This window comes from Meriones unguiculatus, chromosome 17 (genome assembly GCF_030254825.1).
Source record: "Meriones unguiculatus strain TT.TT164.6M chromosome 17, Bangor_MerUng_6.1, whole genome shotgun sequence".
NCBI lineage: Eukaryota > Metazoa > Chordata > Mammalia > Rodentia > Muridae > Meriones > Meriones unguiculatus.
The window spans coordinates 24725203-24743484 of NC_083364.1; positions in this window are offsets into that span (position 1 = coordinate 24725203).

Genomic DNA, 18282 nt, shown 5'->3' on the forward strand with positions numbered 1-18282 from the left:
CAGTTTCTTATTCTCAGCACTTTGACCAGTTACGCATCTTGCATTGGCTGCAAAAACAACATTCTCTGACCAATACTGGGAGAAGTTCAAGTTCAGGGATGAAAACATAAATACTTAAAAGGCAATATGACAGCCTGACTAGATAGTGAATTAACAATAGCAGGTTCTACCCAGACATAGAAATTTAGGAAGAATCGCAGTGGCAGACGTGAAATTTCCTCCCGTGGAGCAGGGCTCAAATCCAATCAGAAAGTAGTAGTTGCTCCGTGACAGTTGTACCTCTGTTTGCCAGTGGGTGGATCTTGTCTGTCATGTCAATAGTGTAACAGCTCTGGGTTATACTATCAATGCCTTTTCTTTCCTCAGAAGCCTGCACGGTATCTTCAGGCACAATGAAAGCTATCCAAAAGACAGGAAGTTTCCCAGCCTGACCAAGATGATTTCTACGCAGTCTGCATTCACAGCCTGTGGGAGTTTCAGCAGTAGGGTCTTACCATGTGGTGATAGGGTGTATCTGACAGCAAAGGCAATAACCAGCGCTGTTTTAGCTACTTCCGAACCTTCCCCGCCAATACCTCCTTAGGAGGTATCCCATGTCTTGCACTACAATTTTAACTTAATCATCCATGTGTTATTACCATTCAGGTTAATTCCATTCAAACTCTTTTCTTTTCACAGTCATGTTTTGGAATTACGTTAATAATTAGTGGGTTTCCATAAGGATTTTACGTATCTCCTTAGTTTTGGTTAAGCCACCAGCCACACCTTTTCTCTCTTGTCCCCTCACTCCCATTCTAGTTTAATCCTTTAGTTTCAAGTGTTTCCCCCTCTCCCTTATAGCCATGTATTCTACTATATTTTCAATTATATTTTATTTGGGTTGTGACATAGACGACTTCCACGTGGCTTTTCATGCATCCTCACTTTGGGTTACCCTCCCCCAGCCCCTAATTCTCTCCATACTTCTATCCCCTTTCCGGTTTTAGCCTTCCTGCCCCCAAGAATCCACCTTCATAATTTTGTTTTACCTATAACGCTGTCCCCACTCCTTTATCACTCCCCCACCCCCATTGAAGGCCCCCTTTTTCTTTTGTGGCTTCTACCTGTGGCTCTAAGTTAATTTCACAAAACAAAATTTTTGAAATTAGAATCACACATGGAAGAAAACATGCAGTATTTGTCTTTCTATACCTGAATTATCACTTTCAGTTAATTTTTTCCTGTTCCATCCACATTTACTTGTGGATTTCATTGTATTATTTTTTTTCTTTACAGCTGAGTAATGTCCTATTGTGTATATATACCATATTTTCCTTATCCAGCCATCTATTGATGGACATCTAGATTGATTCCACTTTGCTGTGAAAGTTTTGGTTTATGGTATGTAAACATGTTTTTGTTTTAATCCCAGGTGTGGGATATGGGACTGATTCAGATGGTCCACAGCCACAAACTATTTGCTTTGTGCAGGCTCTGAGAGGGACTCTTTGCCAGCTGCAGGTAGTTTAATTCTGAGGACTCTAAGAGGGAATAAAAGCTAGAGACCAGAGAGTGTCTGAAGAAGAAAAAAGAAGAAGGGGGGGAGGAGGGGGAGGAGGGGGAGGAGGAGGAGGAGGAGGAGGAGGAGGAGGAGGAGGAGGAGGAGGAGGAGGAGGAGGAGGCGCGGCGGCGGCTGGTGCTTCCCGTTTGCTGGTCCTGGTTGCTATTGATGCAGTGTGATGAAAAGTTAGAGATATCCTGAAGTGAGGGTTGGGCTTGCCCCAAGGAACCCAACAACCCTAAACAGCAGGAAGTAGCTAAGGAAAACTATGACCCCTCTCCCCACTAACCTTCTTTCTCTCCTAGTTGGTGTTGGATATTGAAACAGATTGGGGTGGAAAAGATAGGAAGAGGTATAAAAACCCCAATAAAATAGTTTTTAAAAATATACCAATAAGTGGAACCTGGATGTCTGGCTTGGAGTAATGGGAAACTGGGTTTCTAATGCCATAGGGAAGACAGCAGGGTACAGAGAAATGAACACACTGTTTCAGGATACTGGCAAAAGGTTTATTGCAGCTGCTACCGCTGGTCTCTTTCCTGATTTACTCCCAGAGGGGATTCTCTGGTTTTGCTTCATTGCCTTCCTGCATTTCATAAAGAAGGTTAGGAGAATGGTTGAACAACTTGAAAAGCTACAAGTAGATATGCAGGGGTTTGAGAAACAAACAAACAACCTTTTTCAACAAAAAGGATGAAATAGGAAAATCAGAAGGTCCACTGAATTCTCTCGTTTTAGAAAGGATTGCGGAGTTAGCAGTGTAACCAGAGAATTTGACCATAGAGTCTGTAGTGCTTGGAAAGCATAAAGTGCCACTGGTAAAGGGAGAACACCTGGTAACAGAGTGGGAATTTCCCGCAGGATGAAAGAGGGAAGCAAAGTAGGCTAGAAGGCAGATTGCCACCCTGCCCTGCTCCACACTTTTGATGTCCAGTTCCCGTAGCCCCTGTGTGAGGCAAGGAGCTGTAAGAAGCAGAAAGTGGTAGAGGACGAAACGGTTAAAGAGAAACAGCCCGTTTCAAGAAAAGGGTTAATCTTGAGCAAACTGAGCTGCCAGAGCAGCAACCTCCAGTTAAGAGATTACCACCATTAGCTCTCTACCTTGCTCTTACTACAAGTAGTCTGGTCTAGTGAAATTACGTTATATGTGTTCATAACTTTTCAGGTATTGTGTTAGGCTTTCCTGGAGGAACAGAACCAATGGAGTGAATATTACAAAGGGGAGGTTATTAGATTGGTTGTAGAATAAAACTTAAAGAGTAGTAAAAAAAAAAAAATTGCCATTTGCAAGAGGCCAAGAACTGTGTTCTCATGCTTGGTCCACAAAGCTGAATGCCCAGCAACCCTACTCTGGAGCTGAAAGCTTGAAGGACTCCTGTAGAGGAGGAGGCTGGTCTTCAATCCTCATCTGAAAAAAAGGTGTATTCTGCTGTCAGTGAAGGAGAGCGCACTCACCATCAGTCGAGCTGCTTTTCCTCAGGCCACCTTATAACTCAGCCACTGCTGACGGATGCTACCCACTCACACATTCCTTCCTGGAAATGCTCCCACAGACCATGCCAGAGGTTTTTATCTAAGTTAACACCAGATCCAATCAAGTTATCGATCAAGAGTAACCATCACAAGTCCTCTCAGGTCCTAAAGAACCCTGGGGCAAGTCTCAGTGCCTGTGGCTCCTCCCAGCACCTCTCACCCTGTCCCATTCCTCTCCAGCCCAGAGGCTGAACTTCTTTCCTCTTCCCACCTTCTCTTTCTAATACAAACCAGCCATTTTGATCCACATACTCTTTTGGTCTTTTGCCTCACTCTTGGCCTCTTGATCCTTGCCCTCTCCTCTCTCTCTCTCTCTATGTTCTCCCTCTCTTATGGCCGGGCTACATCTGTTGTTCATGTTTAGTCCACCACTTTCTCTGCCTAGTCTGGACTCTTCCAGAAGCCTTTGGCTGTACTCTTCCTCAAACTGACAATAAAACCCTTCTCAACCATATCTAGGAACAGTCATGTCCTCATTTTTATTCAGTCTTGTCAACCCATGTCTTTGTCATTCTGATTTCTAAAATGAAGAAAATAACTAGTCCCAATTCTGCTTAATGCAACTGTGACCATAGTTCTCCCCAAACAATAATAAAATCCCTCGAGGAATGCTTAGTCTTTAAATAAGCTAAAATAATAGTTTTCATACCACTTAACCTACTTATATAATATTGTTAAATGTTATACACAAGAAATAAAATACAACTATCTGCTTAATATATAAACATTAATAAAATAAGAGAAACATCATGGTAATTAAAATCTAGTTTGTCACGTGGCCTGAGGTGGTCTTAATCACTGACATATTCTATTATCTGTTTCGTATTTTCCCCGCCCTCCCCAAATATCTCACAGGTCTTAGTTCTTTATCTGGGGGTGACCCATACCTTCATTCCTGAAGGATCCGGGTCACTTATCATCCTTTGGGTTAGAGCTTCCCATTTCCCTTAGTTATAAGACGCTGTACCAAGAGACGCCTTAAAGCCTCTCCTACACTGCAGACGTATTCCTCCTTGCCTCCACTGTGGAAAAGCAGGACCCTTTCCTTCTTGATAGTCAGGCTCTGTCACCTCTGCAAAATCTGCAACTTCTTTCTTGGCCTGTTGAGTCAATGGCATCAGGGTCCAACTGCGGCCAAATAAAGGCAAAAATGGCTGACCCACAAACTTGGCACAAAAATGATTGTTAACTGTCCTCCCAGCAATTCCCTGCCCCTTCTCTTTCTTGGCTAGGGATTTCAGTGAGGTAGATTCTTCCTGGTGTCTGGCATAACACCCACCTCAAATTACTCAATTTACTTGTTTATTTTAAACTTAGTATCAGTTTTTGTTATCTAATATACATCTACTTCCCTGATTTATGATGTTAGGATTCAAACTTGAGCCAAATGGCTGACATGCCTATTTAACACAACAAAGTGGACCAATTTCTTCCTGCAGTTTCTCAGCCCCTACCTGTTACAGAACCCTCCTGGCTGGCACACCCTCCTCCCTACCCTGAACTCTTCCAACAATTTGGTTACCCATTCTTTGTACCTGTGGGCCTCCTGGCTGCCACACCTGGCTCCCATCTCTCCCTTCCCACATGGCACAGCTTAATCTGGTCATGACCACGCTGAACTCTCCCAGATGTCTTGTCTATGCCTCTACACTCTCCCTTTATCTACAGTAAACTTTCTCCTACAACATACCTAAAACCAGTCATGTTTTCCTGTTCATTTCATTTTAAAAATTTCTTCTTTTCATTCGCATGGGCTCAGTCATGAAACAAACTGTTAGCAATTTTCAACCCTAAAATAAACTAAAAACACCTAAGCAGGCAGGCACCAGCTGCCAGGGAAGACAGGAAGGAGCCCAGTGCCTCCAGCTTATTTGTGATCTGGTAAACTCAAATCTACGTAAAGGCACCTTGGGTATTGGAAACAGACCAGTTATATATTATTAAGAATAAGTGTAAGAACCTTAGAGCCCACTGATACGAGAAGATAATTCTTATTTACTTCAGACATAAATACAGAGTAAAATTAACCCCTTTTTACAATGTACTTAGGACAATAACTGAACTGTGCTTTCAGCTTTAAAGAAGAATAAAATAGGTAGACATATACTGTAAGGAAAGTGAGGCAGACAGACTGGAGTGGCTTATTGGAACAGTGAGGGGCCCCAGCCTTTCTGCAGTGTGAAGGCTAAGCTATTCTAGAGAGGCTGGGACACGTGTATGAAGACAGCTACCCAGAAGTTACAGCTAGTTTTTGTGGTTGACCAAGGAAAGTGGGTTGGTTCCATATCTGGGGGATCTCATTTTATCCAGGTGGAACTGAATGGCCAGGTGGGGCTAAGCCATTCTTTATGGCTAGCAGCTATTGTCCAGCACACAAAAGTAAAGAAGATAGAAGAGTGGAGATAGAAATATCGGACTTTCATCCCATTCTCAGTTGCCTTGTAGCCCCAAATGAGATCCTATTTTGTCTATGTTTCATATACAGCTTCCTGAGTTCACATTAGAAAACACAGCCATTTTGGTAAGAGAGTTTAAAACCAGCTTGGTCTACATAGCAAGTTCCAGGACAGTCATGTCTCAAAAAAAGAAAAGAAAAAAAAAAGGCAGAAAAGAAAAAAGAAAGGTGAGAGACAGTACTCAGGGAGGCAAGCAGATTGCTGCTGAGTTTGAGGCCAGAACAGCCAGTGCTACACAGAGAAATCCTGTCTCAGAACACCAAATAAATAAATAAATCTTTAAAAAAAAAAAAATGAGCAAAGTTTTCTAAATTTTGTAAGGAAAAATAAAGTAGTAACTATCAAGTAAGAAAATGATATAAGAATAACAATATATATTTTTGCTAAGAATTTTTTTAATGAAAAGAAACAGACCACCATCCTAACAGAAGTTTATAGAAAGGACAAACTTTACTCTTTTTTTTTTTTTTTTAGATTTATTTATTTTATGTATATGAGTGTTCTGTCTGCATTTACATCTTCGAGAAGAGGGCATCAGTTCACATTATAGGTAGTTGTGAGCCACCATGTGGTCACTGGGAATTGAACTCATGACCTTTGAAGGAGCAGACAGTGCTCTTAACTGCTGAGCCATCTCTCCAGCCCCCAAACTTTACTCTTGATTTTGGAGCAAACACATACTAATACAGAAAGTGCATTTGGTTTTTATTCTACTGTAAGTGGCTGGGGTCCAACCTCCGAATCTCACTCAACTGGCTAGTCTAAAAACGAACTGGTGCATAGGAAATGAAGGTAGAAAGGGAAAGAGTCACTGCCCAGGCCATCAAATTCCTAGAGCAGTGGGCCTTGGAGTAAACAAAGGTTTTCCTTGTTTACTTTTCAAGTCTTAAATGGTGAGGGAGAAAAAAAAAAAGATCTGGTTTGTTTGTTTGGTTGGTTGGTTTTTGAGGCAGGGTTTCTCTGTGTAGCCTGGGCTGCCCTGGACTCACCAGACCAAGCTGGCTTCGAACTCATATAGATCCAACTGCCTCTGCCTCCCTGAGTGCTAGGATGCACTAGACATGCACCAATGTGCCCAGCCAACAAAAAGATCTCAATTCTCTGTCTTAAACACAAGTTTTATAGGATTGGGTAGAAAAGGTTCATGTTTGATAATTCTTACGTATGTGTGAGAGTTTTGCCTGCACGTACGTGTGTCTGTGCACCACAAGCATGCCTGACGCCTGCAGAAATAACACATCTGCTCCAGCCTCCTGCCTGGGCCTGAGACCCAGCTGCAGGCTCTTGCTGTGAACCCCTCCAATCCCTAGGGGGCTGGAAGAAGACACTGTCACTTCTGCCACGTGCTCTCTGATTCCCAGGTGTGTGTGGCTGGTCCTGGAGCATGAACCCTCCTGTAATCCTCCTCACCCCTGCCATGCTATTGTCCCTCTCTCTGTCTGTACAACTCTTACAATATGCCCTTTCATCCCTTAGTGATCCATCTCAGAGTCTTCTTAAACCATCCCACTCCATCCGAACCCTAACACTCATATGGACACCAGAGAACCTGGGTGACACTGAGCTTCAACTACATCAGCTGAATACCTTAGCAAGTAGACTGAAAACCTCTCTAACATTTAGTCGTGAGGACTGTCCTCTCATTAGTCATGTTTTTGTTAAAAATACTTTACTAACCTTATCTGAATAGAGTGTTCTTAAGAGGATTCAAATTTTTTATTAGTTTCATAAAAAAAAATTATTTCATTATTCAGTATCATTTGGACTGTTTTCAATTCCAGTTTTTTTTTTTTTAATTGGCAAAGACTTACTTTAAATCTCCCAAGAAGAATCCATTTTGTGGTACACCTTAGATCTAAAACTAAACTTCTTCCAAGTAAGAAGAGAGGAGCCCAACCAATTGGATTACTATGTTACTGTTGATAATAAACATATTAAGAAATAGTTGTGGGCACTCACGGGAGCAGGCCCTGTACCTGGCCTGGGCAGCACAGGAGAACTAGCCCTGGGGCGTTGGGGTGTGTTGGTGAGCTTGCTATGGGCTTGAGTGAGGGAGAGCCAGCCGTACCTCTTTGTCTGCTATGCAATGCAGTGGTGGGAAGAAACGCCCTCCTCCCCTCCCTCATCCCTTGCCACCTGTGGCACCTCTGGAGTCATGAGAGTGGGTCATGAGAGTGGGTCATGAGAGTGGGTCATGAGGGCCCTGTCTGTTACACTTGCAACACTCAGGAGGGCAGGCCCTGCACCTCCCCTGAGAAAAACACGTATCTCTGAAGAAAGCAGAATGATGTTAGGAGTGATTTAATCACTACATTCCTGAAGCAGAACAATCATAGATGTCTCCTAGGTCCCTGGGCTGTCTATTCTCAGGTTCTTGGCATCTAAGCAGTGCTGAGAATGGGTTTCATCTCATGGGGTCCTTCCATTAAAACACATAATGGTTGATTATTCTCATAAGCTTTGTACCACTGTTGATCAAAGTGTACTTTGCAGGCAGGTCACTGTTATATATCAAAGGGTTTGTAGCAGGAGTATTTCCATTCCCCTCTGGAAACCAGCAGAGTACCTTGTAGTACCATGGATAGTCAAGAGAGATGAAGGCTCTAGGTAGGCACCAAATGACTTCTCCATGTTCACTGAGCTTTTAGACACTAAGCTTTTTATACTGATACTGTCGGATTTGAGTTTTTGCTTTGATTTGATGGTAACTTTGCCCCGTTGCTTTGCTCCTTGTGGTGGTTTGAATAGGAGCAGCCTCAATGGGCTCATGTATTTAAATGTTTGGTATTTAGGGAGTGGTACCACTTGAAAGGGATTAGGAGGTGTGGCCTTGCTGAGGAGGTGTGGCCCTATTGGAGGAAGTGTGTCCCTGGGAGTGGGCTTTTTGTTTTCAAATGCTTAGGCCGGGCCTGCTGGCTTTCTGTCTTCCAGCTTCTTTCGAATCCAGATGTAGATGGTTCAGCTACCTCTCTAGTATGTGTCTGCCTGCACGCTGCCATGCTTCCTGCCATGTTGATAATAGACTGAATGTCTGAACCTGTAAGCAAGCCCAAATTAAGTGCTTTACCTTATAAGAGTTGCCATGGTCATGGTGTCTTTTCACAGCAATAGAACACTGACTAAGACACTCAGAGTAAGAAAGTATTCAGCTTGCTTTTTATATTATAGGCAACCACAGCTGAGAGACTTTTGCGTTTTAAAGAGATCTTGGACTTGTAAGTATTGGTTCCGACTGTTTTTTTTTTTTAGTTTGTCTGCATAGCCATGGCTGTCCTGGAACTAGCACTGTAGATGAGGCTGGCCTCAAACCTAGAGGTCTGCCTGCCTCTGCTGTCCTGGAACTAGCACTGTAGATGAGGCTGGCCTCAAACCTAGAGGTCTGCCTGCCTCTGCCTCCCAAATGCTGGAATTAAAGGTGTGTGCCACCATTGCCCAGACCTAAGTGTCAAAATTTATTTAAAACTGGGACTTTTAAAAGTTGAGCTGTGTTTCATATTGTAATATTAATATTAACATGAGACCTTGGGGACAACCAAGAAAGTAAAGGTTATGGTTCAACTTTTGATGTGTTTGTAACGTCAAGTTGACAGTGTGCTGGCTGGCTGGTTTTTTGTCAAGTTGATACTAGCTAGAGTCAGTCATCTGGGAATAGGAAATGTCAACTGAAGAACTGCCTCCCTCAAACTGACCTGTAAGCATCTAGGAGATATTTTCTTGATTAATGATTGATGGGGGGAGGGTAGATCACTGTGGGCAGTGCCACCTGCTGGGCAGGTGGTCCTGGACTGTATTACAAAAGCAAACTAAGCAAGCCATGGGGCACAAGCCAATACACAGCATTCCTCCGTGTTCTCTGCTTCACAAAAATACAACTGCTTTTTCCTCTTTTTTTCTTTCTCTTGTCTATCTAAAATCCATACTCATATCATGACGGTTGGTAAGTTTAATATCATAAATTTATTACTTAATGGCACCTCTCTAATGACTACTCTCCTGAACACTCAGCCTCATCTTTACAGATTCTAGGAATCCGATCCTTCCTAAAACCTTGGAACATAAAAAAAATACTCGGCCTCTATATGCACAAAATATGAAGCTAGAAAAACAAGGGAAACTATAAACTGAGATTCCCTCCTCCAGAGGCCACACCTGTTAAAGATTCTCAGTCCAATTGACTGATTAGAATTACTAAGATGAGCCGAGCCTTTAATCCCAGTAGAGACAGGCAGATCTCTGTAAGTTCAAGTCCAGCCTAGTCTACATAACTAGTTCTAGAGCCAAAGCTGCATAATAGAGAAACCTTGTATCAAAAAGACAAAAAAAAAAAAAAAAAAAAAAGAAAGAAAGAAAGAAAGAAAGAAAGAAAGAAAGAAAGAAAGAAAAAGAAGAAAAAGAGAATGAACAACAACTACTAGGATGGTAGAGAGTGGAATGTTGTGTATCTGGACCCAAGTTATTTACTTAGTTTTATTTTATGCATATCAGCATTTTGTTGACATGTATGTATGTGTATCACATAAACCAACAGAGACCAGAGAGAGTACTGGATCCCCTGGAACTGGAGCTTCAGATGACTGTGGACCACCATGTGAGTGCTGGGAACCTAACCCAGGTCCTTTGTACTCTTAACCACTGAGCCATTTCTCAAGCTCCCAAACCCAAAATATCTTGAGCTATGATTAGCCCCTTTAATAGCCATTCACTGCTGACCTCTGTGGAGGGCACTAAGTCCTTCAAAGAAAGAGCTCTATAACCTGTTTTCCACCCAGAAGGCTGGGAGTGGATGTGGTTAATAGTCTGGTGAGCTCTGTGCTACCTGTATGGTCAGGTTACACCTACCTCTCTCAGAGCATTATGTTTACTTCAGTCATTGTCTTAGCTGAGGTTTCTACTGCTGATACGCTATGACCACAACAACTTTTTTAAAGAAAAGCATTTAATCGAGGGTTGGTTACAGTTTAGGGATTTAGTCCATTGTCTTAATGGTGGAAAGCATGGGGCATGCAGACAGATATGGTGCTGAAAAATGAGCTGAGAGTTCTGCCTCTGGATCCAAAGGCAGCAGGAAGAGAGAGTGACACTGGGCCTGGTTTGAGCATCTAAACATTACATTCAACCACCACATTCATCCTCTCCAGACCCTTATCTTGAGCATTGTTTTTCAGTCAATCTACAAAACCCATCTTTATGGAAGAAGGCACATGAACATTAGAGAGTTTCGGTGAAATCATGTGTTAAGCTTTGTTATACACACAAGACTTGAGTTAATTATCTCCAGGAAAGTTTAGATTTTTTTTCCAAATTGTATTGTGCTTAATTTTGCCTAAAATAAACTGCTCAGTGTTTGAGTCAACACCAGCTACTGAGTTGTGTTGAACCGGGCTTCTGTCTTCCCTCACATGGATTGACACTCTGCTGGCCCAGGAGTTTGCAGAGACCACAACAGACCTCTGTGTTTCATGTAACATTGTTATCCCGAATCAATATTTAGCAATACTGGGACAATCAAAATACTTTGGGCTATATTAACTTAACAGACCACTAACTTCCATCTGTATCCAAACTAAAAATATCATTAGGTAACAGATCTACCCACTTTTCTGTAACCTACTCTCTCAGTTACTGTCCTACTATGTAAAGAGACACCATGACCAAGGCAACCCTTATAAAGGAAAACGTATAACTGGTACTGACTTACAGAGATTTAGTCCACTGTCATCAAGATGGTCAGCATGCCAGCATACAGGCAGACATGGTGCTGAAGAAGATGTGAATTCTACGTCTTGATCTGAAGTCAGCAGAAGAAGACTGTGTGCCCCCGTGTGTGTAGCTTGGCCAACAGGAGACCCCCAAGCCTGCCCCCACGGTGACACACTTCTTCCAACAAGGCCACACCTCCTAATAATTCCACCCCCTATAGGTCAAGCATTCAAACATGTGATTCTGTGGGGGCCATACCTATTCAAGCCACTATGGAAGGTTAGTCCATTTTACCATGATGGAAAACAGACAGTAGCTGAGAGCTCTATATCCTGATCCACAGTCAGCAAGCAGAGAGCCTCTGGGCCTGCTGTTAGCTTCTGAAACCTCAAAGCCCACCTCCAATGACGCGCTTTCTCCAACAAGGCCACATATTCCAATCTTAAGTGATTCACCAACTGGGGACTTAGCATTCAGGCCTGTGGGGGCCCTTGTATTCAGTCCACCACACCCATCTACCTGGTATTCCCACTCATGTATTTGAAAAGTGCCTTGATTTATGATTTCTTTTTCTGCTATAATTATAAAACACTTCATAAAGCGGTCACCATGTTGGAATGTGGTTGCCTTAGTTAGGGTTTTATTGCTGTAAAGAGACACCATGACCAAGGCAACTCTTATAAAGGCAAACATTTAATTGCAGCTGGCTTATAGTTTCAGAGGTTCAGTTCATTCTTATTATGGTGGAAAGCATGACATCATGCAGCAGACTTGGTGCTGGAGGGGCCAAGAGTTCTACTTCTTAATCCAAAGACAGCCAGGAGGAGACTGGAATTCCACAGTGGGTGGAGCTTAAGCGGAGGAGGCTTCAAAGCCTACCTGCTTAGTGACACGGTACCTCCCATTAGGCCACACCTCCTAACAGTGCCCCTCACTGTGGCCAGGCGTTCAAACCACCACAGTGGTGTTTGAAGTAACCTGATCCATGTCCCAGATCAGCTCCAAAGTAAACTCTTACTCCTTTGAGGTGAGCGCTGTGTCTTTGCACTGATATAATATACCCATGTGACATATGTTCCTTGTTTCCTTAATTTTATGGTCGGGATACTGGTAGGAAAAAGTTATTGCTAGATATGTGGTTGTGTATATGGGCACAAATGAAATGCGTGGTCATTCTGCCTCTCTGTACTCAGAAATGAGCCAGCTGCTGCTTTGGTAAAAACTCAAGACATAGCCCAGCCTGAAAGCCACGGTTTCAAACAAATTAGAGTTGAGGGGTAACTCAGAACACGGAGCTGCCCCGCTACCCAGGAGCCCACTTGGCAGTTACTGGCTTGTCCTCCAAGCTGCATCTGACTCAATAGCCCACTTCACCCACAGCTACATATTTGCTACAAGTCAGCAAGTTTGTTGTTACATAACACTCTTTCAACACTCTACGTCACAATTATTAAACTGCAGTCGCAAAACAGACCCCCGCAAGCAGAGAAGCCTGGCCCCAAAGCCAGAGTCCTCTCACTTCCTTAGTCACCTGAAGTCATATGGAACTCCCTCCAAATGCAGGACCTGTTCACCCAGGAACAGAAATATCTGGTCCTCGCTTGGGGCTCGAGCTATATCAGCAATGATTTGCTGAGTAACTAAATGGTGGTCCAAAGAGCAGTACCCTAAAGCATATACATTTTGTATTATAAAAAGATAATAATAATGCAAAGGGCCAGGTGGAGAACAATGTTAATTTGCCTTTCTATTGCTTTTTGTCCCCGGTAATCATCTGTTCCACATTTCACTTCCCCATTCATTTACCAGTAACACACGATTACATTTAACTAAAATGTTGACCAGCGTTGCCAGACAGTATAATCATCTACAGCCATGTACAAACACCTGGTAAAAGCCAGACAACCGAGTTTCATTTCCTTACGAAATTTCAACAGCTCCTTAATCAAAACCTTACACTATCCAAAACTTCCTTAAACCCCAAAACAGCTCCCTCTATTGTTTAAACTCATATTATATATGAATTCTTATCTTAACTACATTTTCTTACTAAGTAGTTTTGGCTGAAAAAGAGACTACAAATAGTAAAGAAACAAGCCAAACTGTTACTTTCTTAAAAATGGGTAAGAAGCCTGGTGTGGTGGTACTTGCCTTTAATCCCACCACTTAAGATACAGAGGCAGGTGGGTCTCTTTGAGTTCTAGGCAAGCCAAAGCTACATGAGGCCCTGTATCCAAAAAAAAAAAAAAAAAAAAAAAAAGATTTCATATTTTACATGAGGGAGTCTTGTTCGGTGCTACAGAAAAATGAAATTATGAGAGGAACAGAACTGGAAAGATTTATGCTGAGTGAGGTAACCAAGCCCAGAAAGACAAACACTGTGTACTCTTTAATTTGTGCGCCTTGGCTTCAAAGCTTTGTATGTGTTTAAACTAGAACAAGCCAGGCAACTAGAAAGAGGCCAGCAAAGGAGTCAGATGCCCTAAATGAGGAGGAACAGTAGAGTATGGGTGATATGAAAGGAGAGGGGACATACCATGAGAAGGTTTAACAGGAATGGTATGAGATAAGGAGAGGAGGAAAATTAACCAAAACAAAGGGTGTTTGAAAAAGCATCATAGAAACCTATTATTTTGTAAGGCATGCTCTTCTAGAGGACCAGAATTCCATTCCCAGCATGCATGTCAGGTGGCTCCTGTAACTCCAGCTGTGAGCCCAAGCACATACGTGACATACATTCACAAACATGCAACATGCACGTAAGTAAAAGAATGTAAAATATCTGTTTACATTGGGACAGGGATAGCCTGCATGGCTTAAGAGCTATGGCTAATGAACAAAAAATTCCAGTGCCAGGTGTGAAACAGCTCATGAGTTGCTGACCCGTAGAAGCCCCAGAAGCCACCAAGCAACGTAGGCACTTGCCATTCCTCTTGGTTACCTAGCAGAATTTGATATTAAGATGGTATTGTTGAAGATACCACACAGCTGGATGTAAGAGATAGAGAAACCAAGATGGAAATCCGCTAGAGGCTTCCTCCCTGCTGGCTGGATTATAATGCTGGAATGTGGTGTACAGGCTTTCTGGGGGAGAAATGGCAACAGCCTTCCCCAGCTGTGAAGCCCATGGAGTGCAGCACCAACCCATAAGCAGGATGTGCCCATGGTGCAATAGCAGCAAGGCTATTGGAGGGCTAACAACACTCTCTGCTTGCATCTAAGGCTTGCTCCACAGAAGGGAATACATGCTTGGTATTTGTAAACACTTAAATATTCATTGCCAGGAAAGTCATAAGATGGGGAACTTACTACCTGCTGCTTAGTTAATCTCACGTGGCACCAAACTGCCTTCTAAGTGTTTGCATCTGTAGACAAGTGCCTCTCTAAGCCCTAGAGACGCCTCTCTGCAGTGAACAATGCATTCAGTGAATGCAGACTCACCCACCGCTGCTATAGGTGATGGCTGAGTGCTCAGCCCTCAAAAGGACATTTATACCAGTGCCCCCAGGCTCAGACAGCATCATAGAAGAATGTGAGAGCCAGAAGACGGGGAGACGGGCTGTGAAATGCTTATCGAGGAATGGCATAAACACTGCAGTCTCACTGCAGCTGTGGCAGCCTGCACAGAGGGTGTGCCAAAAGTCAAACATGAACTGGGAAGCAGTACGTCTGGCTTTACCCCTTCCTGATGAACTGCTGGATACTAGCACATTACGAGGATGGGGAATCACTGTACTCAGTTATGCAACCATTGGTGAGCCCACCAGGCTCCAGAGGATTGTTGAAAACCCGGGGTCATACAGATGACCCTGATTAAATTCAGTGGGTCGCAACCCAAAAAGGATGTGGGAAATAGTCTTGTAGAGAGAAAGCGGTGCAGCAAGGATTGGGAAGAAGATCTGAAAGGGTGAAAGGTGAAAATGATCAGAATGTATTATATACGTGATGGAATTGTAGAAGAACAATTTTAATTAATAATAAGAGGATTGGGAAGGAGCAGTTTGGAACATGTGTCCTGCAGTATGCAGAAGTCTGAGGGCACCTTAGCACCAACATGACTCCCCCCTGGTCTCAGCTGCAATTGCACACCCATCGCCAGGTGCCTCTGCGGAATCAAGGTGCTCCAGCGGGTTACATGCATGCCTCAACCTTTGCACCAGACTACTGTGGATCTGCAGGGCACAGGCGGACCTCCCAGGAGGTTTGGCCATCACCATAAATTTAGCTAATGCCCATACAGCAGGAACCCTTTGGGCACCTCCCCCCGACTCCCAAATATGGGACACAAGAAGCTGAGGAAAGGGAAACGTTGAATACTCCCACGAAGCAAGTCTTTCAAAAAAGTCTGCCCAACTATTTCTAACTGCTCTAGAGAGGCAGGCTGAGTGCTGGCTGGAGGCAAGATAGTCTAAGGGTTTAGCCCTAGCATCTGGCAGTCAGTGTATACACTGTATTAAGCACCTCAGCTATATCAATTAACTGCCCATGAAACAGGAGAAAAAGTTCAGGTATACTGAGGGTCTCCAGCCTGGGACACCATAAACCACAAGCAAAAGAGAAATGTAAAAGACAAAGAAAGGGAGAAATGTCCCCCGCACTAACATGGAGTTTCTAAGGGATCTGGGGAAAAAGAAAGAAAACACAAATTAGAAAGACAGAGATAATAAATAGATCCCCTCCCATCGGACTGTCCAGATGTTCCAGGTGAGGATCTGAATTAGGACTGTCCCAGGGGCATCTGTCGAAGGATACTGGATTTACATTTGGGTGCAATGGAGTGGACCGGGGACGGATTCATGGTTAAACATACAAAGGGGTGGCTGCAGAGATGGCTCGGTGGGAAGAGAACTTGCTGTTCTCTGAGACCACCCACATCAGACGTTCCACAACCCACCTGAAACTCCAGCTCCAGTGATCCAACGCCCTGTTCTGGCTTCTGTGGGCCACAGGCACATACCCACACAAAACCACAGACATAAAGGTAGAGGAAATACTAGGGATAAAAAGACTTAAATAGAATTAGGGGATGGGAGAAGGGAAGCGTTGGAGGGAGAATAAACCAAAGTAAGAATGCACTGGGGAAAGCCATATGGAAGCCTACTGTTTTATAAGCTAACTAAAATATGTAATTTTCTTTATAGAGTTTGAACAGGTTGCTGAAACGATGGCTCAATGGTTAAAAGCACTTGCTGCTCTTTCAGAGACCCCTAAATCAGTTCCCAGCAGCAATGTGGAAGCTTACAACCATGATAACTATATTTCCATGAAGATAACCAATGCCATCTTCTGGTCTGTGGGAGTATTATATCCATGTAGTCACAGACATTCACACAGGTAAAACATCCATACATATAAAATAGAAATAAACCTTTAATGAGAGAGAACAGAGTATAATGGGAGCCACCTTTAATCCTACCAGTCAGGAGGTAGAGGCAGGCAGATCTCTATGAGTTTGAAGGCAGTTTGGTCTACAGAGAGAGTTCCAGAACAGCCAGGGCTACATAGAGAGACCCTATCTCAAAAAGGGAGAAGTAGAGAGTCAGGAAGAGTGAGCGAGTTTGAATAGAGATTCCCTGTATGGGCAGATAATTCTACTCTCAGAAGCCACGGGGTCATGTTATATAACAAAGGTTGACCTTGAATTTGAGATCATCTTGCCTCAGTTTTCCAAGCACGAGGATTATAAGTGTTTGCCACTTTTAGTTGTGAAGTTGTCTTTTCTTTCATTAAAATGAAAAGGGAAAAAAAAAAAACTTAAGCACTGAGACATCATACTAGAGCTAAGTTACGTTAATTTCAGATAGCGCCATAAGGATACTGGAACATAAGTTTACCCTGGGGTTTTATTTTACGAATTACATCTAGGGGAAGGGGCTGGAGAGAAGGCTCCACAGGTAAAAGTCTTACCAGCACAAGCCTAACGACCTACACTTAAGCTTCTAAAGGCACATGAGAAGCCAGCTGCAGAGGCAGGCATCTGTAATTCTCAGAGCTAGAAGTCATCCAGAAGCTCACGGGCCAGCTGGAACAGCAGCAGGAAAAGAAGGCCTTTCCTGACCAAGTGGAAGGTGAGAACTGATCTCCACAAGTAAGCAAGTGCAAGGTAAAAAGTCTACCAAGAGATGTGAAGGAGAAACCTTAGATAATCACTATTTCATTTTCCATTGGTACAGTAACCTTCACGAGCCTTGCTTTCTAAGCACCAACTTTTGCATCCAAATTCATGAATAAAAAGCAAGGTGCCTTCTAATGCGTCACTAATCTTTGTGACAAAGGTCAAGCACAGTTCACTCTAAAAGGCATCTAAATTTAGAGATTTGCCACAGGAGCAAAACGTCCATGCACTAGTAATAGAACAAGACAGGCCTTCCAAAATATGCCAGGCATGTGCTCCCAATGCTGTCACCGCGGGGCCAGGCTCTGTGCCTGTGTGCTGGTGACCTGGGAGACTTCAGCCTTTTCTAGGCCAGTTACAGAGTGATCTAGAACTGAAAGCAGATAGACCCAGCCCTTAAATTACATTTAAAAGAAACATTCAGGGGCTTGAGGTGAGGTGTAAACCCAGGACCAAAATACTCTCCTAGCCCAGCTGTGAGTTCAAGGTCATCCTGGTCATCCTGGTCATCCTGAGAAAGACCCTGTCTCAAAGCCCAAAACAAACAAACAAACAAACAAAATAGTAACCAGAGAGGCAAGTTTCATAATACCTTTTTCTCTAGCCATATGAAACTTACATTTACCTTGAGTTTTTTTTTTGGTTTTTTGAGACAGAGTTTCTCAGGATAGTCCGTGCTCTCCTGGACTCGCTTTGTTGACCAGGCTGGCTTTGAACTCACAGTGATTCTCCTGCCTCTGACTCCCTGGGTGCTGGGATTACAGGCATATGCCACCACACTTGGCCTTCATTCTATTTTTATATTTTACATTTCTTTATTTGTTTTTGGTTTGGTGAGACAGAGTCTTGTTTTGTAATCTAGGCTGGCCTTAAACTCCTGATCTTCCTGTCTCAACTTCCCAAGAACTGAGATTATTATAAGTGGGTATCACCACTCC